Raw genomic sequence first — 22,389 nt, forward strand, 5'->3', positions numbered from 1 at the left:
GTCCCTTAAACACCTTTGCAGCCCTTCACTGGATTCTCTCCAGTGTATATCTCTTGTACTGGGGTGCCTAGAGCTGAACACACTTCCATCTGTACACCAAATAAAATATTATTACCTAATAATTAGAAATTTGAATTTTTCCTGTTATCTTTACTGTTTTATTATTATATCTGTACATGTTTTATACTCTCTGATTTATGGTCATATTTCATGGCATTTTCTTGTCAGGAAGAGTGAGGAATACAGCCATTAACTGCTCTTTTTTTAGTGATTATTATGCGAAAAAAATGTAGATATCTTATCTTCTGAGAGGCTGAATCTGTATACAGGCCAGATTGAATCTGGGTTACTTGTATCCTTGTCAACTTAAGTGAATATCTTAACTTCTATTAAACCCTACAGCCTCTTACTTTGTCACAGTTCTATGTTGTGTTTGCATCTAGAACACCATAGGAAACACCCACTGAATTATGTATCTCTAAGGCTTTCTGGGTCAAATATGAGAAAGGAAAGATGCAGAAAAACAGCATACACTGAAGAAATATCATAATTGCATAGAAGTTCCTTAATTTTGTCGAGTTCACTAAATCTTCGAAAATGCTTTCTTTTCTATTATTTTTTAAAAGCAGAAATATTTAATCTCATTTTTTTTCTGCAGAAGCAATTGTTTTCAATGCTGTTTGTTCCACAACATGGTGGAATCTACCCCAGGTTATAACCAAGATTTATGCTGGATAATGGTTGAATAAGGAGTTTTTGAAAACACAGTTCTTCTCTGTTTTAGCTGACTGTGATTCCCACCTTGTACTCCTTCTCTCATAGAGAGCTCCTATGCACAGATCCTCCCCATGGTTCCCAATAAGGAGAACATGGGACATGGCACTTAATTTCCTTCTCTTGCTCCCATTGAGGTCTTGGAGAACTAGAACCTGTTGAGTCAAACAGAGAGTCTGAGGGGAAAGCAGGAGCTCCTTTTGGCTCTTGTAGGCCTATTGACATTATACATATGGGAGATAATGAAATTTCAGTGCTTTTTTTCCCCCCAAGGACCACCCACAACTACAGCAACATAGAAAGAAAGAGACACAGGAAGTCCTTGCTATCTGTCCCCTTTTGAAGCTTTTCATAATGATGAGCCTGTACTTCTGCAGATCTTCATGGTAAATGTTAAAGACCCACCCAGGGTCTTCTTATGCCTGATGCAGAGTAGAAGGCATTGTCCTCAAGGCATTCTTCTGTTACACACTATCATTTGGGACATAGCTCATTTCCTATGGAAGCAGTCCCCGTTTTTCCATAGGAAGGGCAGAAAATGAAATCAGTAACTTTTCTGCAGACATGAATCCCTTAAAGCGCACCCCAAGGGACCAGATCATTTGGGGCCACATCATTAAATAAACACAATGGAGTAAAACCAACAGTTTATTATGTTATCCATTAACAAATGTTTATTATCTTGTTTTCCACTGATGGTAGAATGTTAGAAAAGCTTTCAAGGCAGTAATTGGAAAATAATCTGTAAGGGGAAGAACCAGAAAGAAAACAAAAGTAAGACAATTGTGTAAATATTTTATTCTCAGAATAATTGTGTACTTTACTCAGGTGCAAACTGAGCCCTGGTTGGTCCCTGGGAAGCAGCTCTCCTTTTCATCCCTGCTCCCATGCTTGCTGCAGTGGTGCTGGCCCAAGATCATTGCATGTGGCATCCTTGTAGCCCTAATGCCTTTGCCCTGCTCTCCCGAGGCTCTGCTGAGCTGCTACAACCTCTTTGATGTTGGCAGCCCAGAAAGCATGAAGACTCTTACTGAGCAAGGAAAATAGAGGGTGAATAACCCTCAAATAGCAGAGATGAAGGGAACAACCAGAAAAAGGGTAAAAGAGGGCAAGTAAGGACAAGAATGAAAGGGAAAAAAGGAAAAATTCATTGGTGTTCCTTGCCAGCAGAAGGGAAAAAAAAAACAGTTACCAGAGATGAGATTTTGGCTGTGTATCCTGGTGATTTTAGAACCTTTTGTTCAGTTAATTGGCAAAGTAAATCCAGGAACAAAAAGATTGAAAATCTTTTTCTTAGAAGGGTCACTTCTCGCAGAAAAAAAAAAAAAATAATTGCAAGCCAAAACTTGCAATTTTTTCAGGTTGCAGCCAGCCTTTAACTCTTTACAAAGCATGGGTATGTAAATAGGGAACATTGCAATCTCCATCTTGATAGCTTAGACTAAGAACTTAAAGTCTGTCCTTTTTAATATGAAGAAATTATCTATTTTCCTGAAGACTGTTACTTCTTTAGTCAAAAAAACCCGAACCCCACTGCTCCAGTAATGGACCATCATCTAATTCTACTCTGCAACCTTACCTCTTGTTCTGTTTCTCTTTTTGCTGGACTACAACAGTAGCACAATTCTCAGGTTATTTGAGCAGCCTTAGGAACAGAAATTATGACATTCCAGGGAATTTCTCAGCAAAACGGCAGCAATTCTGGGATTAGGTCACTTTTATAAGAGATACATGCTCACTTCTCTTAAAGATGAGAGAGAATTTAAATTGGTTTCTTTGCACCCTGGGTCAGCAGAAGGTAAAATCAGCTCAGTCTTAATAACTACAAAGATAGTTTGTTCCCTAATCCAATCTTTTCCTAACTAGAGCTACATGAGGAAGCAGAGGGTCTGCTCACAAACACAGAATTTTTCACTTGAAAACTTAATCTGGAATCAATGACATCATTTACCCACATACCCACAATACTAATTAATGCTTCTCTAAACATCTTCTCTTAGTTCATGTTTGTGACATTAATTAAATAAGCCCATACAGAGTTCATTTACTAATCTGAAGTCCTTTGCAAATTCTAGTAAACTGCATTTGGATGTGCAAACTTTCCCCAAGTGACCAAGAAATGTAGAAATGACAAATGACAATTATTTGAATAAAGACTGCAGTATATCACCATCAAGATCAGAGCAGAACAGTTGGTTTCAGCACCCCCCTCATCTCATCTGCCTTGTTCATCCCTCACTTTCCTCATGTGGATCTGGAGATCTGGACCTGGAGAGCAGCTGTGAAGGATGTTATCTGCTCTCCCTTCTCCAGGCAGCAATTCTGCAGCCCCTACCAGCCGGTACTAGGCAAGAGCTGCCTGAGTGTTCATCTGGAGAACCTCTGGACTAAAATTATTGCCATATGCTGGAAGAGCCCTCCCTGGAAGGTCAGAGAAAGGCCTGAGGTGTGTTTGAAGCACTTGAAACATCTCAAATGATATCTGAGACCAGTTTCATGGGGAGGGAGAGAAAAAGAATACTGTAAATATGGAGAAAGAATGTGTTCTGAGTGCTGCACAATACCCAGCTCTAGAGCAACAGCCCGAGGGTCATGGCAAGTATTCTTCAGAGCAGGAGCAGGGTAGCAGTCATCAGTAAGATATATTCCCCAAATCTATTCATTAATGCTGTAAAACATGTTCTCCTCCTGCAGTAGGTTTTTTCATTATCTGCTGGTTTCCTAACAAATTCATTGATTACAAGCAAATAAGCAACAAGTCTTTTAAAGGCTTTTGATAGAAATGGCTTGGAATTTGTTCATTCACTGAAGATCTTGATTAAATAACACAAACTTAGCAGCAATTTTCATAAGAAGCTGTTGCATAGAAATATCCTCCCTTCCCTCATTCGTTATGATGAATCCAGATTACTTCTATCAAAGTCAATAAAATTGATCTGGATTTGTGCCATTGTATCTGAGGAGACAATTTAGCTCACAGTATATATTAAATGATGATGAGTACACTAGATATGCCTTGTATGCAAATGCATTTGATCTCCTACCCATTCTCCCTCTCAATATGATGTTTATTTCCATATTATTATTTAAATCAAATAGACTATTAGCATCAAAGTCACAAAGTTGAGCTCCTCTAAAACAGAAAATGCCAGAAATAAGCTGCCACTTTGTTCGGCTTTTCATGATGCAGTTGAAGCTGGAACTCTATCCCATCCTGTTATCTGCTGGATGCTTTAACAGATTCAGTACTCAGCCTTTATTCACTGTTTAGCTTGTTCTCACAAATTCATTTAGTGGCTGAGTGGTAGAGCAAGAAACAGAAAAACAATCCTTGAGAGCAAAACAACTATGAAAAAGACAAAGTCCTAGGGGAATTACTGGAACAAATACTGTGCTTCTTTCTCTCTCTTCTTTACTGGTATAAAGATGTACAGTCAACTGCTTAATCCTTGTAAGTGCAGCATCTCATGACAAAGCTCTAACTCTTTTTTTTTTTTTTTTTAATTCCCAATTATTTGAAAAAATCCAGAGTCTGTCCCCAAATGCCTTTTACTCTCTGGGCTTTCTCAGTTTTCTTCTCTGTGCTTGTTTGTTGCTTTTTTTTTTCAGTAAGTGGACCAAAGTTTCTGAAAAGTCAGCCAAATAGAGGCTATCATAAGATATGCACACAAAGAGCACTACAGCAGGCTATTAAGATGGAGTGAGGGGACTTGGGGGTATTTCAAGGGCTTTTGGAGTGTACCCAAGAGACTTTAAGCAGTCTTTGCAGAATCCTTGCTAAACTCTGCATGGTTGCCATTTGATTTCACCTTATTTCTTTCTCTGGTTTTTTTTTTTTTTTCACAATACATTGGTCACCATCACAAGAAATTGGAATTTTTAAATATCCTTTATTATGATCGAAAAGGTCATTCAGACATGTGGGCCACAATGTTGTATACCCAATTGTGCTTTGGATTTCAGCGGCTTTTCAAGAGGACAAACTGCTAAATGAGATTGAAGTCCTTAAGCATTTCCATTCAAAGAACAATTCAGCCAGCAAAATATGGTATGAAAGCGGAAGTTGATACAACCCTTCACCACACAATGTATGCAGGCTCTTCTGTTGTTCTGGCTATTTTTCCTTTTAGGAAGCACCACATGATACAAAAAAAGCTCAAGCTAGCATTTTGCCCTCCAGCACACTGGCTGAATGCTGACACACTTACTGGCAGAGATATATAAAAAATAGGACAAATATTTCAAGGGAGGAATGCAGTATAAGGTCTTGTTACCCAGCAACCATGTGTTTAAAAGGACATCTATCAGTCACAGCCAATGAGAACTTGATGGCCTTTTAATTATCCACTGATGGAGAGGTCATCAAGATACCACAAGGTTATAAGGCTTGTAAAGAACTGTGAAAACAGCATTAAAAACATAGGGAAAATTGGATACTTCAAAAGGTTTTTTCTAAAATGTCAAAGTAATTTTGATTTCTGTCCTGAGTTCCATCTAAGACCTCATTGGAAATGAATAGGGTTTTTAAAGGACATTGGTAGAATAAATTCAAAGGAGAAATACCAGCATATGTTCTTATTTGTTCTTACCTTACTTTCAGCCATAGGAGAGAGGGATCCACAATATGCAGGCACATTAATATTTTTAAATGTTTTCATTCAACTTTCCAGCATTAAGGAATAACTTTATGATTGCTGTGCTGTGAAATATTCCAGCTGTAACTACTCATGGCTGCACAGTGTCAGATTCCAAGCTGACATTTGAAGTATAGTACCAGTAAGTCAGCTTTTTGCATTCAAATTCCCTAAAACATGCTGCCTCTTTAAGCAAGGGACAAGAGTCTCATGTCACACAGTCCAAAGGAAGAAGTTCAAATGGAGGCAAATTAAACTTAACATTTTTCACCTTATTCAAATATTTATTCTTTTCTTTATGGTGTGTATGGTAACCTGTTGATTGCTGGGATCACTTCTGGCTTTTAAAAACTGTTTGGTTTTGCATTACAATGATATTTAGATTGTTTCCCAAAGAGAAAAAAGGGTCTGGTAGAGTCTGTCTGGGCAAACACACTGTGAGAGACACATCTTGAGATTATACATCTCAAGAGGTGAAAAAAATGAGGCCAGAGCCTTGCTCCAGGTCATCAAAGTGAGCTTCAAATTTAAGCCTTGAGTCATAGTCTCTGTCAATATTTTATACTCTGGACTGCACCACTTACTCTCTAATTATAAAATAATCATGCTTGCCTCAAGAATTTTAAGACTTGAAAGTTTTCCCCAGGGTATCTGATGGTGGTAATAGCAATAGGTGCCATGCTCAGAACCACTGCAGAAATGCAGCAATAGGAAATGTCTGGGGAGGAGGTGACTTCAACCCCAACCCAATATGAAATTAAAACAAAAGATAATAAAAAACTACTACCCTTGGCCACAAAATGTATGCTGGGCATGAGGTTAAGGAAGAAAGAGGAGAATGGCCTGGAACTTTGGAAATAAACACCATTTCTCCCTGCCCTTCTGCCACCCCAGACTGGTGACCTTCCTGTCAGTAAACTCTTCAGCTGTTTTCAGAAGACCTAGAGACACAACCCAGAGAGTAATACGTGAAGTACTGGGAACACTGTGCATAATCCCATCCAGGTGAGGAGGATTGAGGGCCAGGAAGCTTGGAGTCCAGTGGCAGTGGCTGTCAAGTGCAGGGGCCAGCCAGCAACCACCCAGCTTCACGGCAGGTCAGTGCCCTGTTTGCAGACACTACTGGTGAGTGCCAGGCAAGCATGTGCTCTGATGCCCATGGAGCCTGCTGAAAAGCCAAGGAACAAGCAGTGAGGAAAATCAGCATGAAAACAGACAGTAGGAGCTGCTGAGTTCTCCAGCAAGCACTCTGTCACCAGCCTAGAGCTCCAATCCAGGAGGTGTGAACAGGCTGCTGTTCTGTAGCATCTCTAGGTGCTCTCACCTACTTGGGGAGGTGACAGCTGTTGCCACTGGTGTGAAACAGATTTCTTGCTTTCATTGAGAGACATGCTGTTTCCATCTCCTTCAGCACAAACAAAAAAGAGCCCTGTGATCTTACGGGGATCTTATTTTGTGAGGCATGCTTCTGAACCCATTCCAAACACTTGCTCCTTTTCCATTCAAGTCTACTATGGAAAGGAAAGTGTGGAACATGTAGTAGTGTCTCAGTGTTAGAGATGTGCTGACAGTTTATGCTTGTTCTTCCAAGGTTTGCTTCCTGTGATTTATTTAAGACAGAATTCTGATGAAATATATACTGGACACTTTTAGCTGAATCAGAAATATGTATCTATAAATGCCAAAAATGCAACATCCCATCCTGTGTGTCGAAAGAAACTTTCCTCCCTACAGATCTTCCTTTGGAATAAAAACGGCTCAGCTATTCCTGAAATACTGTTTTATACTACAACAGGACTCCATTGTTCCGCCTTCTGACTAAAGTAGAGGAAGGCTTGGATGTGGAGGAGGACCAGTTTCTCATCTGCTATTCCCATTTGTCCCTTTGGGGAATTCCAGCAGAAGGGAATCTCTGAGGGTGCTAGATCCCCTGCAACTCTTACCTGTGTCTGTCCATGGCCCTCAAGGCTGTGATGACCAGAGTTAGGCTCTGTGACATGGCAGAAGGTTTCTACTGCGGTACTAGAGACAAGGAGATTGCAGAACCAGGAGCTACAGCCCTGCTAAGCCTTCTCCATGGAATGTCAACAACACAAGATTTCCCATCTAGTTTTATATTATTAGCCACATTTCACAGGAGATGGAAGGTTTATACCATCTAGACCTATAATATATAGAATTCTTTGAAATTTTCAGCTGCTGAAACTCACGCCTTCAGCAAGACCCTCAGCAGACTGCTGGGGTCTCAGCAGTGCACAAAATTGTCGTCAAACCCACTCTGCTGGTGTTTTGTCTCTGTAAAAGACCCCAAAAGCCAACAACTTGGGCCACAACATTCAGCTTCCTGGATGGAAACAGAATGAGCTATGTAAATATTTATTGCATAGGATGTACCAAACCCCAGCTCAGCTCTTTTTACTCACAATTCAGATGACCTCTTTTCCACCAACTTATCCATAAATTGGAGAATCACTTTTGTGATTCTTGCAATCACAGGAGAATGGCTCTTGAATTGTCTTATGGGTTTTCACCAAGATGTGAATTTTCAAAGGTAAGGGCCAGTGCCTGCTTACGATCAGTTGGCTCCATAAACACAAAGGCAGGATTGGTGCAAAGCCTTCTCATGACTTTCTGTGCAAAGGCAAGTGCTACCATCTGACTTCTGAGACTAAGAAACAAAGCATTACTTGTTTAGCTTGATTCACAGTGTTAAGTAGCCAATCCAAACCTAATTTTGCTCTGTCAGGTTAAAGGATATGCATATCACTTAATAATCTTGGATTTGGCTTGACATTTGATGCTCAGAAAAGTTCGCAGGAAGACAGCTTGCTTAAAACAAGTGGAAAGAGCTAAGAAAACATTGTCTGGCTATGTTTAGTCCAGATGCAACTCAAAATCCAGTACCTGTAGCTTTTTAATTATATTTTCCTTTTTCTGCCATTCTGTCAGGTCAGAACTGGGGCAAGCAATCTGAATCAGCAGGGACTGCTTCTTACTTACATATTAACCTTTCCAGTATTCCATGCCCTCCCTTTCTACACTGCACAGTAACAGGCTTCTGCCAATACAAACTTGTCTGTTTTGGTAATTGGGCAAGATCTGAGTTCCAGGAGGATCTAGTAAGTGACATTATCTAATATGACCATTGAAAGTGTGCTCCTTAGGAAAGGAAGTGGTTTTAAATGATGGATAATCAAATAACTAATAAAGTCCACCTGGAAATCATATTATTCCAAATTGGCCAATTTCCATTTTGCTCATTTTCCTCAAGACTGGGCTATATATCCCTCTGGTTGCGCAGGAAAATGCTGTATAAACCCCTAAATTTTGGTCACCATCTCACAGTACCATGTGGATTAGTGATCATTAAGTTACTAGCCCACCTCTTTCCTTGGGCCCAGGAGCCCTATTTCAGCTCAGGCTTGGTCTTGCTTTTCACCCAGATTCATGGACAGGCCTTGGATCTGTATAGCAGCCTTGTTTCCAGTCCTTGTCTTCTTCTACTGCTCCTAGCTGGTGTTCCTGGATGGATCCTGAATTTTCACTTATTGGGTGGGGGGAGATGCTATTGATGGACCCTGCACCCAGCTCTGTCTGCTAGAGGACAGTCAGTGAGGACATAGTGTACTTTGGGGCTGGCCTCAGCTTCTGGCTGATCCCTCTGCTGATGGCAAACTGTTCCTTTCCTGCAGGCTAACACCTGTAGCATCTTGAGCCTGGGTCACACCACCAGTGCCACTGACTCCTCTATGTGTGGAGAGCATTTCTAATGCTCTCTGCCTTCCACCTGTACTGCTGCTAGCAATCTTGCTTTTAAAGAATCACTTGCTCCCTTGCTCCCTTTCTGTCTGTTCACATTCCTTACTTACTTTTATTTCTAATGATTTTTTTTTCTGCAAAATTTTTGACTGGAAAGTTGCAGGGGTAGCAGCCCAACCTCACATGCAATCTGTGGGCATGCTGAGGGAAAACAGTGGATGGGTATTGTAATTTATGTGTATAAGCCTCATCCCCTACTCTGCTTTATCTGGGGTTTTCAAAACATGACAGATGGTGGTGCTGAAAGGGTGAAATGCTATGCTAAAACAATGTACTGCTATTCAAAGTAGCATATTCTATGATTTCACTCCCTCCCCCAAAACTATGAACATAAATTATGTTGCTGGTTATATTATCACCACACACTGCAATCAGGCATTCATAAGATTCAAATCCACTGAAGTCATAAGCAGTCCTAGAGTTAATGCATCCAAGAAAGTCCAAAAAGTATTATGCAGTACTTGGTTTTCTGGTTTTGCAGGATAGTTTGGTCCTTTGGAAAATGGGGTCAGGAGAAAGCAAGCTGAATTGAAGATAAAAAAAAATTAGCATATATTAGTATGCTTGAACTGCTTCTACATCTATTTTAACATCATTTTCTACATATTCCCTTGCCATGATTCAAACTTCATCTCCTTTCTCTGATAAAGTCCTTGGTATTCATTCTTAATACAACAGAATGTTACTGTTATGTAATATTTATAGCAAGCCTTCCTAAATCCTCTAAATTAACTAAACTATGCAAAAATTCAAGCTATGCATCAAGGACCAAGCACAACAGCTTTCAGTTGTGGGAAAGAGTGAGAAGTTTAACTCTCAGTTTCCTGGATTTGTCAAACTTAATCCTAACCCAGAACATTTGTTTTAATGCATTTCTCTGTGCTTTGGGAAATAAAGGAGCATTTGCCTCCCTTGCATGTGCACACAAAGCCAATTTCAGTGTTTCCAACTATCATATCTAATATACCAAAAAGATTCATTCACAGTCTGTGTTCTCCTTGTCTGGGCATATCACACTTGTGTAGCAGATGCATGTTCTTCAGATGTTTTAGTCTTTCCCTAGCATATCCCAAGGGTCCCTGATACATACTGATTCAATTTTCTAGTCAGAAATCATTGGACCAGATAAAATAGCTTGAAAATTACCAAAAAGTCAGAAAATGAGCCTGGCAGGAGCCTTAAGAATTCCAGCCTTCTGCAGAAAACAGTAATCCAGGCCCCTCAACATAGTTTCTCTTCTGCTCTATTCTTGAAGACCTTAGTGCTGGCAGTCACATCTCCTCTGTGTGTACATATGTACTTGCTCCCTGCAGACACTTTTCATAGTCTCTGACCTAAATCTTCCTTGATACAATCTGATTTTATTCCCCCTTATCTGATTTATCATGGTTCTAGAGACAATTTACTCCTTTTGTCTTTTCATCTTTACTTGAAAGCTATTATTTTGTCTTCTCCTTAATCTTTTCTTCTTCAGCATATACAAGTTAAAGCCTTTTAATCTTTCCTCATAGGTCATGTTTCCTGGATCTCTGTTGGTCCACTCTGCCATTTCTCCAACTGTTCCACATATCAAATGCTGAACATCTTCACTTACCGTAGACAGGACAGCCCCACTAAAACCTTCTGGCTTTACCCACCCTATGTGCCTAAGTCATGTTAAAGGGGCAGATGGCATCGACCAGAATGTATTTGTTTTTTGCAGATACAGGCTGACAAGGCAATGCTTTTCCTACTGCCAGCGTGCTTGACCTAAAGAGAGATTACAGGAGCAGAAATGCATCAACTCACTTCCTGCCTTGCTGTTTTGATCAACTCTAAGTCATATTTTTGCAGGTCTAATTAAAAATTTTAGGCTTTTTTTTTTTTTTTGCCTATATGTACCTATAAGCATCTCTCTCTCTCTCTCTACATATATATATATATATAATGCATAAAATCACACACACATACACTTATGCCAGTATATGTATGTGCACGTATATGTAGTGTTATATATAAGCACACGCGTATACATCCGGCAAGCAATTCTTCCTTCACTTCCCCTAGTTAAATGTGGAAGGAAGCACAACTTGATTCAACCTAAAAGAGCCTGTGCAGCACAGGGCAGATGCCACTAGTCAGCAGATTGTTTCTGCCTGGAGGAAATTGGAGAAATTTTACACTAAAGGGCAGGGAACTTTACTGAACCTTTTGATGATCCCCTTCTGTAATGTCACAGAATCTTGTTAGCACAAAGACAATAAAGTAGGCTTGTTTAAATAACCCATTACTGTTCGTCTCTTATTCAGACCACATCACCAAATAAATGACTGCTGTGTCTGTTTTTTCATCAATCCCTCTTTGTTTCAGACTGCCACAGAGGTTTTCCGGATTAACTCACAAGTAAATTAACTAGTTCCTGCTGAATGGACCACACTGAACAGCGTACCCACACAGAAAATTGCATACCTGACAGGGACTGAGAATCTGTTTCTTGTTGAGGAGGGCTAAACCCAAGATGCAGACGTGATTATTATTGTTGAAATACATATTAAGTGATTGGAAATTCTGCATGCATAAACTGTTCTTCACTGATATGTGGAGGTGGTGGATGAGTAGGTCTTGAGTGTCAAACAATTTTTCTAAATTTATCTCAATATTTCATGTGAATTGAGCCAAAAGGTGATCAGCTGAGCTGGGCTGAGCTCAGTTGGAAGACTGCTGTTGCTGAGGGGGCCAGGCGCTTCCTCTTCTTCCTTCTCCTCTCCGTTCTCACCTTGCTCTGACCTCGCAGCAAGATGATTCAAATCCCTGAATCAGCAGAAGACTAAGGGAAAAAACAGGGTAGGGTTTTGCTGGCTTAGTGAGCTGCTCTGGGTCACCCTGGGGCCATCCCACTAGAATTGTTCCACTCAGTCCTGCAGGCATCAGCCAGGACTTTCTAGAGCTTTTGTGCACCAACTTATTACATTCCAGAAGCTGACCAAGACATCACCCTAAAGCACATGAATATTAAACAGCTCCCCATTTCCTTATCCATTTGGTAATATTCCTCTGGAAAGTACAGCTGAAATTATCTTGGAATCAGCAGAGGAGGATGGGCTTTTGGGAGAGAGATTCAGAGCAGAAGTCCAACTTTGCCTTCCTCCATCAGCTTTTGGAGAAACATATCTCCCAGGAGGCTCAGGGCTAAGTGCTCACACACAGCACTAAACAAACCCTAGTTATGAGCCCTTCTTCTGCCACCCAAGTGGTATTATCAAAGTCTGGGGAAGATTATTGGATCCAAAATCCTAAAGCAGAAACATTTTATCTAAAATAACCCACAAAAAAAACCCCAACAAAACCAACAACAAATAACCCAACCAAACCAAACACAAACCAAAATGAAGCAAAACATGCAAACAAAAAACAAAATAAGAGAAGACTTTTTTAAAAATTGAATTTTCCATTAGAAGTGCTAATTCATTGATGTGATATGGAAGTGCACTTCCTCAGTTTATGTAATAAATACATAGCAGCTCTAGACATTATACTTTGTTATGAGCTTTCAGTTGTACTATACTAATTCTAAATGGAAAATTTATCTTAAAACTATGATACGGATTAAACCCTGCTGTATACTTCAATAAACAGTGCTGGTAATATTTATTGTAGTTTGCTATTTATTGAAAAAAGTAGAAAATTTAGGACAAATGAAAATATGCATATATTTGCAGAAATAGCAACTGAAATGCACAGAAGATAATCTGGAATATTATTCATTTGTGAAAGCAAACAAATCTTTACTGTTATGTTTAGAGAGGAAGACTAAATCCCCAGTTTGCCACTGGAGGCAGAAAAGCATCTGGAAATTTATTTGTCTGGTTAAGTCACATGTATTTTTCCAGCCTATATGTGGTCTCCTTGGAAAAGTGAGGAACGTATCTCTTGAAATCAGTGAAATTTTTCTGTTAGAAAAGAGACAAAAATTAGACCTGAAACTCTGAAAAACAGGCTAGTAATCTCCTGCTGCCAAGGTCTGGCACTGTAACAGATAGTTTGGAAGTATTTGTGTGTGTCTGTGCATGTGTGTTATCATTTTTTTGCTATTCTGGAGCTTCTATTTCTATGTTTGGTTTTAATATTTGTATCAAAACAATTGAAACTCACATTTGGAAACAGTAGAATCTATTTATGTTAATTTTATATTTACTGTGCCTTTTTGTGGATCTCCAGTCCCTGCTGCAGTGATCCCTTTGAAGTTCAGCTGTATTTTACTCCATATTATTTCACCGTGGTTATTCTTCTGTTAAAAAGACCAAGGCAACAGCAAAAGAGAAAGATGATTCAGCAGACAGCTGCTGATATCAGCAGAATCATAGTTCAAAAATGTGAGGCTGGGCAGCAAAAGTATTTCTCATCTTGCATTCCAGAGAGCAAGTTAATTTTCCTCTTCTCCTCAGTGTATAATCAAACAGCAATGAGCAGAATTGATATTCTGAGCAGCCAGTCCAATATGGATGACCTATCTCGCCTTGCTGAGACACAGCTGCACTGAATCGTGGCTGAGGTTCTGGCAGTCAGATCAGTTCTTTCATTGCACATTTATATTCCGTAGTCCTTGAATTTCTGCATTCAAAACACTAGAACATCAAGTGGGAAAAAAAAAAAAGTAAATACCTTTTCCCCCCACTCTTCATTTTCCAGCATGGAAATGGAAGCAGGGGAGTTAAAAACTTTGCAGGCTTGTCAAAGTGTTCAGGAGATGCCAGATTTCTTTAATTTTTAATGATACACTTAGAAGAGGGATTTTTTCAAGTCTTGAGATTATACATCTGATAATGTCCAGCTAAGATAACATCCTCTTCATGAGGTGTCACGCAGGGCAAAGACAGTCCCTTAAGCACTGGCATCACAGAACTGTTGTAATTTCATCTCTCCAGGTAGATCTGGAATGAATAGAATGTACCCTTAGTGCTTTCCCTACTGCTAAAAACAAACTTTGGTTTATACTTCAGTGAAGTTCATAATGCCTGTTTTGCCACTGGCAGAATATGTTCTGTGTCCACATAGTTCCTCTTGCAGCCTTGCTTTCTGCACAATAGCTCTGCACAAGAAGTAAAATAAGAATGCTTCCTATAGATTTTAAACCAGAGGTATTTTGAGAAAGCATTTTGTATTGCATTGAGGTCTCAGGTCAGGAACTAATAGCATCTTTTTTTAGAAGTGTGCTATGGGAACACTCAGCTAACAGAAATGTGCTCTTAGGACCTGCTGACATGTCTGGAAAGAAGGGGCAGTGTGGCACTTCTGTAGAGTCAGTGAGAGATCACAGCCCTGCACAAAGCTGGCATCAACATACACAGTACTGTCAATCCCTGTGCTGATGTGAAACTTCTTTTCTAGGGATTGGCACTCAGTGCCACTACATTCATGCATAAGGCAAATGTCAAAAGCTTTTCTCCTGGAGCAGCAAGTGCTTACCTAAGGATTGCATTCTTTTCCCCTTTCATATAAACCAGCTTGAAAGCATCAAATTTAAAGAAGAAGAAGGAACAAAACATATTTTCTCAAATTGCCCTGCAGAGGAAAAAAGTGCCATTACGAAACCATACACAAAGTTCATTGTTCAGGGGCAAATGTAATTTTATTCCTAATTGTTACTGCTCTCTCTGGGGCATCTGCCCTTTAGTTTATACCTGTATCTGTCTTAAAGATATGATCCTAACAAATACTGTTCACTCCTACATGCTCTGGATGAAATTCTATTCTTTCTGAAATCAATGACAATACATCCTTCGGTGCAGCCAAATTCTTTTTTTTTTTCTGTAATTATAACTACAGCTTATTCCCTGTCTCAAGTGTAAGTTTCTCTCTGCATGACACTAGCATATCCCTTCCCTCTGGCTCCTATATTAAATTTCCTACTTGTTTTTACAAATGTATAGCCAATAGTTTCCAGAACTTCATTCCCAGATCACCAACTTACACACAATTTGTCAAAACTCAGTTAAAATATTCAGTGTCCCCACTGGCCTGAGGATGATAAATGGGATGTCTGTTCCTCATATTTCTTTCCTTAGGAAGCTCTAGAAACTCCATTTATGTGAACAGAAATCCACTATCAGAGACCAACCAAAGGAAACTTGTCTGGTAAGTGATACCTCTGTGCATTTGCTGATGCAGTCAATTAAAGTAATAACCTAATATCCATGTGTTGGCAATATTTCAAAATACTTCCTTTTCCCATGCACAACTGACTAAGGAATCTGTATGCAACACTGACATGAACATTACAGATGTTTTTTCTACATATCTGGCAGAGATGCATCTAATCATTGCTGATTAAAACTATAAGCCAGCTTATTATTATCTCTAACTGCACCCCAAACATAACAGGATATGTTTCTGACATGCCCCTGCTCCATGTCATGCAGGCACTGAATGGCCTTAGGATTTTGCTCAGTGAGAACAGTTACAAATGTGGACAGCACAATGACTCAACTGCAGCCCTGTGCCTGCTTATGAGCAGCATAGCATGCTTCTAAAAGAATGACATTTGAATGATACTAAAGCAGTAAATAACATTTGCTTTATCTCCATTACAGCCCTGCTATAAATACATTTTAAAAACAAAAAATCATTCTTACAATGCAATTTATTGGATTCAGCCTGGAATTTGGGCCACCGGCTCTCTAGCTTCATTCCTTCATGCTTCATCTGCCCAATTATCAAATCCCCTGTTGTACAAAGACACAATTCAGCTGTTCTGAGGGCTTAACTGTGCCCTCAGATACAGGGATGTGCAGTGCTCTGCATCTTGTAACACCGAAATGCACAGCAGCCAGTTTTCACTGGGTAAATCCCCATCTGAGAACTGAAGTAAACAAGTAAACATGATCTGAAAGATCATTTAGGGAGACAATCATGCATTTAGATGCAACGAACTGCTGACCCTGCCAAACCAGGAACATAAACCAAAACAATACTGAAACATGGATGCTGGGAGAACAGATGCTCTGATTTACTTTTACTCTCCTCTCAGAGTAGGTATTCTGGATGTACAAGTGCACTGTACCCTAGACTTCTATTCAACCTCCTGAATATTTGAAGTTCTATTTTTCATTTTCTTTGCCAGCTATTCCCTTTCCTTTGAAAGATTTATGTCAAGGCCTTACTTCTACATCTACTATCTCCCTGTCAGTTTATCTCTCTGATTATCAGTCACTTCTGAAAAAATCTCTATGGTCTAAGGTATTTTATGTGTGCTTGCAGCTTTATCACATGTTGCAAAGGAGGATTATTTTCTGCAATGGAATGACCAAGAGATTGATGCTGAGAAAATGTTTAAAGAGAAATGCTACAGAAACAGAGGCTACAGGCAAATCTCCATGGCAGAATGATGCACCAAAAGCTGTTTTTGATTATTATGGGACACAGGTTTGTTAATTCTTTCCAGCGGTCCATGGCATACTGCACATTTTTCCATGAAGAATATTAGAGGTATCATTATAATTCAAATCACTTATAGTAACGGGACTGGGACTAATCAAAGGATATTTTCTAGCCATCAGAAAGGAGGGTGCACTGTAAGTTCTACTTTCTGCCATCGCAGAGCCCAAAATAGCATAACCAGTTCTAGCTGGCACCCAAGGCAGTGACATGGATCACTTGACAGCCAAGGGTTGAGTGTCAGCTGAGAAAGTGCAATTGTCTGCCCACATTGGTACCTTTTCCAAGAGAGCCATGCCAGAAAGGAAGAGAAGAACTCATTGCCCTGACATTCTTTCTGTAGGCAGGCATGGGGTTTCCAAAGAAGTGCCCATTTCATGGTGCTGCGGAAAGTTTCTACCGCATCTCCTTTAGGAACTTCCAATTTCAATAAAATGGGAGATGAGCCCCCTCCCCAGGTTCTCATCAAAAGGAGGCAGGAATTGCCAAGGAGCCATCAGAGCACTTAGGTTAGAATTCTGCAATGGCCTGTAAAAGGCGGTCTGTCCCTCTGCCATGTGTGCATATTTCCCTTAATGGAATTGAAGATGGCTAAAACACTCATGAATGGTAAATGTGGGAATATTTGGCTATCAACAAGTAAGGAGAGGTCTTCATTCTTTGTTCAGTTTTTTGAACTACTTCACCCTACAAAGTATTATAATTAAGTCATGAAGTGGAAACCAGCAGGCTCAGGGCTTCCTCACCCTGATGAAACTGCTAGACTTTTGTAGCCTATTTAGCAGGGCATGTTTAGCAGTCTGCATGAGCAGACTGATTTTGTAAAAGCAGCCTTCATTTTTACTGATAAGCTGAGCTGTCAGAATTCATTTCACAAACAGATAAAATCAAAACGCAGATCTCTGCAGGAATAAATACCTATGCAGACAAGGTGTTGCTTTGCTGTGAATACTACTCAAAAATATGCCAGATACAAATTTGAGAAAAGATCCCATTAAAAAGCAAATGAAAAATTATGGACATTTGGCACTGGAACCTTCTTAAAAGATTGCATGAAAGATTGCATTTCAGAAGTGCTGAGTTTTCCCTTGAAGCACAGTGAGAGGTTGCTAGGCTCCTGAGAGAATAAATAAAAAGGAGATGTTCATTTTTCATTCTCAGTAAAATATTGATGAAGAACCTTTGTCAAAATCTATTTGGCAAACTGTTTGGTGTATCTTGAATTACTGCATTGTATGTTTCTGGACATGAAGAACATAATCTTTCAAGATGCTCCAAAATAATAGTTGTAGCGAAAAAAGAATATTGAATTTTGGTTTATTACAGTCCACTAGGTAATAAAACTGTCAGTGTTTCATTTGGACAATTTTACTGAGTGATATAAGCAGTCATAAAGGTCAGTGCTTTTCACAGTGTTTTAAAGGTTCTCACCGACCTTTTTCTGATTTTTCCTCAGTTTTTGCCTTTGTTATGACAAAAATCATCGCCTGGAGAGAACTCAGACTTATAATTACTAGCATGAATTTCTGTTGGGTTTAATAGGACTGACTGGTAGGTTAGTGTTCCAGAAAAAGACTAATTAAACTTTTTAAAAAGAGACTTTGTTGTCCTCAGAGTGGTGCAAGTATACTAATGATTGAACTGTGTCTGAATTTGATGAACACAAGGTGGGTGAGTAGGACAGAGAGGTGAGTCTCCAGGATGAAGGGGAGAAAGCAGAACCAGAACCAGAAAAAAAATCATTTAAGATTCCTGAGATGTGCAGATACAAGGGAATTCCGTTTGTATCCCCATGCAGCACTGCCGCAACATATGTTCATATAAGTATGCATATGAGTAAGGCTGTTTGAAAGGATTGTTGCCCTCATTGTATCTCACTGTTAAAAAGAAGAAAAAGAGCTTCCTACCTTCAGAGCAGCCTTTCCAGGCCCCTGGGGCTGCAGCCCAGCTTAGAGCTTAGGAAACTCTGCAGCTGGCCGAAAGGTTTAGTGAGCCATATTCCTGACAGTCTCAGTCATTTCTGCATTTGTTCTCTCTTTCACTCAAGGTTCAGGAATGGGGAGTCCTGGGGACTTTGGTACCAAAGCCCTTTGTGCAAGTCTCACCTCAGAACTGCTCCCAGGTCCTTGTGAGCAGCCGGCTGTCGACCAGCAGAGTCAGACAGTTTGATTTGGGTCTCTGACTGAGAGGCAAAAGCACTGTGAATAGAAGAATAGCAACGTGCTCCTTCGCAATTAGGTATTTGTATGAAGAAAAACCTCATTTGTGAGAATGATCATGAATAGAGAATAAAAGGAGGTATGAACACGATCACACTGAACAGCTGCTCAGAGCTGGAACAAATGTTGGTGAATACTCATTTGCAGTATTCTTCTAGATCTGGATTTTCTTTTCTCCCTTCAAATATGGTCTCTGCTTGAGTGGCTTAGCAAAATAAAGACAGATGGCAATGGATTATCTCTAACACTTCATTAATTGCAGTGCAGCCATTACAGTATTTCTAAAGCACTCACCAGAGCTTTGCCTGATGATTTCCTTTAACTGAGTCACATGCCACTTAGTGAGTAGGGACCTAATAAGAAATTGTGACTTATTAATTAAGGATGCCTGTGTTAGTCATAACAGCATATAAATACATTAGCAAATTCCATGGCTGAATATATTGTGTATTCAGGATAATTTTTTCAGTGCAAAATAAGAAACCACAAATTCTTGCAAAGGCACGGCTGCCTTGTAGTGCCTTGCAGTCATGGCACAGATAGTGAACGGAATCAAGCCAGATTTTAGAGCCTAATTCACTCTGATGCCATCCAGCTTTCAAAATTAGGAGCCTAATTTGCTTTTTCAAAATTGGCTTAGGAACATACAGCCAAACTGAGAGATGATTCAAAGCCTAAAGATTCAGATAACACACAGTGAAATTACTAATGCTACCAGGTACTTAGATCTAATGACCACAGAGACTATCTGGAAATCTTTTGGTTATGTTTCCTTCTGCTTATAAAAATGTGATTCATTCAGTCCTGGAATAGAAGTAATAGCAGGTTACTTAAGTAACCTGCAGATAAGTGACAGCACATATCTCACTTTTAAAATTCTCTTTTAGATAAGCATTAGCTTGAAATATGTATGAAGAAAATATCTGTTGGACAATTTTGAATACACTTGTTTAAAAATATAGCTGGCATAATGCACAGAAAGTGAAAGGACTATAACCATAAAGGATCTCTCAATTCTGATAGAAAACAGTTTTAGGTACAAACACAGAGGCACATACTTAAAGCACTTTACATATTTTACAACCCTGACATTCACAATTCAGTAGAATTATCAAAGTCCACAGACATTCATCCTATCCCATGCATATCAGGGATTACCCCCAATTATTATTCCTTATTCCAGAAAGAGCAGCAGGTCATTTTTCTGTACTGCTCTGAAGAAATTTACATCCCTTCCTTCCCTTTCCACAGTTGCACCAGTCCAACAAACTCAGCATAGGCTAAAGAGAAAATATTCATCCTGCCAAGTGGTACCTTTGGTTTGATAGGCAGCTAGAGCAGAGAGAGAGGTATTGCCTCTGTGTACAAGGCAATAAATTCTGACACAGGGACAGTTTGGTCCTGGTGTCAAAGAGAAAAGGGCAAACAAAAGGGGGATCAGAAAGAACAGAAATAATTGCTGCTATGGAAAGTCTAACTTAGATACTGAAATCTGAGGTGCTCAGCCTGAATTTGGCTAAGCAGTGATTCAGTTACAGTCTAATAGTGCCAACACAAGAAAAAGATTACTGGCTGTGGCTGTCTCTTTAATTTTGCAAAGAGATAATAAGACAAGAAAGGCAAAACAACAACAACAGCAACAAAAAGCTGAAGTAGGAGCAGAAGCTAAACAAAATCAAACCAGAAATAGCACATTCCCAGCAGCAAGGGTGGATAATTAGCCACTGGAATAGCGTGCCACTGTATGTGGTGAAGACATTAAATCTTCACAGCAAGGTCGGATCTGTCTCCTCTGTCCAAACACAAGTTTTGATCTCTATGCAGAAATGACTGAGGTTTTTCTGACGTGTGTTGTCCTGAACATTGGACCACATGGCTTTTATAATTCCTTCTGTTCTATCACACTATTTATGGACTACATGATCTTTGTATACCGGGTTGGTTAAAGCATGCAAGTGATGCCATGTTGACTCTTTGTTCTACTTTTGTTGCTATTTATTAAGAGGGTTCTCAAAAGTCTGAGTAAGTGCCAGAATGCCCTCAGGCTCTCCACAGCTGAGTTAGAGGGTGAAATGCAGCTGTGCATCTCAGGGGGTGTTGCAATGCCCAGTGCCCCCTGCCTCCTCAGGAGGAATCTGCTGCCCTGGTTTGGACACTGCAGCTCACCCTGCAGTGCACAAGAACTGCCAGCTCAGGTGAGATTCAGAACAGGCAGCACACCAAGTGGGCAGAGACCTACACTTGCTCTTAGAAATTAGTGAAAAACATGTTTATTTTTCCCTCTGTTCAGTCTAGTTTTGAGATGCAAGGGAGTAAGCAGTGCTACCTCTGGACTCACAGAACAAAACCTGCTCTTAATTTAGAAAGCTAGGGTCACCCTGGCTCTTAAACCCAAAGAAACTGTCAGTTCTGCTCACCTTCAGCAATTCCCTGTCAGAGGACTCTTGGCCAAACACAGGTATCCATACCCTGGAACGTGGGTTCAATCCCAGCCTGGTTTAGACAATAGGTAACACTGTGAATGTGAGCATTTTCCAACACTTGCACTGAATACAAGGTGTGAGTAGTCCAGTGGACCATGAAAAGGAAAATAAATTGGAAATATATGAAGTTTGGCTTTGGCTTACAATGGGAGTAGAATTAAAAGAGTAATTTCAAAAGTACATCTATAGAACAAATGCATCTGTCCTTCCTCTCTAATCATCTATCATTTCATGCCTTTTCTTCAGTCTAGGATTTTCACTCATCAGGTGCTCTCTATCACAGTGTGCAAATCACGTCTTTAAAGTCCTGTTTCAAATGGGTCTTTGTGGCTTGTTAACTACAGTTTATTCATATCCCATTAGTTTTAATTGTACATATGCAATTTTTGCAAAATCTTCTCAAGGCAAAGATTTCAAAACACATGTGTTTTGAAAACAATGAGTAACAATCATAAGTACCAATGATTATTTCTACTAATGCTAGGAAAAGGGTGAAGGTTAACAATTTATTCAGAGTAGAGACACAGAAGTGTGTTTTGTAGCAGCACAAGACTACTTTTCTGAGGTCAGCATTCAGGGGTTGGTCTCATGCTGATTTTTTGATGGAAAGATTCTTTTTGATTTATGTCTGAACAAGCACACGTTAAGACTAACTTTTCATAGAAATTCAAAGGAACTCTGAAAAATAAATTTTAGGTGCTTTAGGGGTAAAGTTATGAACAACTATGTTAATGACTCAGTATCATTATTTCCTCTTTAATGTTCAAGCAATATATGAGGAATTGTTACACTAAAAATGCCATCCTCAACCTGTACTCTCAACCTGTGCTCAGCAGATCTTTCAATGTAGGATTTAAGAACTTCTCAGTAAGTGCAAGTGGGTTAGTTGTCCCTCATCATTGTGTCTCCTCCTGATCCAGTAAAAATTAGCCTATGTATGAGATTTTCTAGCTATTTCCAAAAACTGTTGTCATTATTTATAATCACCTTAAAATTATTTTTAAATTCCTGATTCCATTGACATTCTGTTGTAGGGAGTTCCGCTTT

The sequence above is a fragment of the Vidua chalybeata genome, chromosome 1 (assembly GCF_026979565.1).
Source record: "Vidua chalybeata isolate OUT-0048 chromosome 1, bVidCha1 merged haplotype, whole genome shotgun sequence".
Lineage (NCBI taxonomy): Eukaryota > Metazoa > Chordata > Aves > Passeriformes > Viduidae > Vidua > Vidua chalybeata.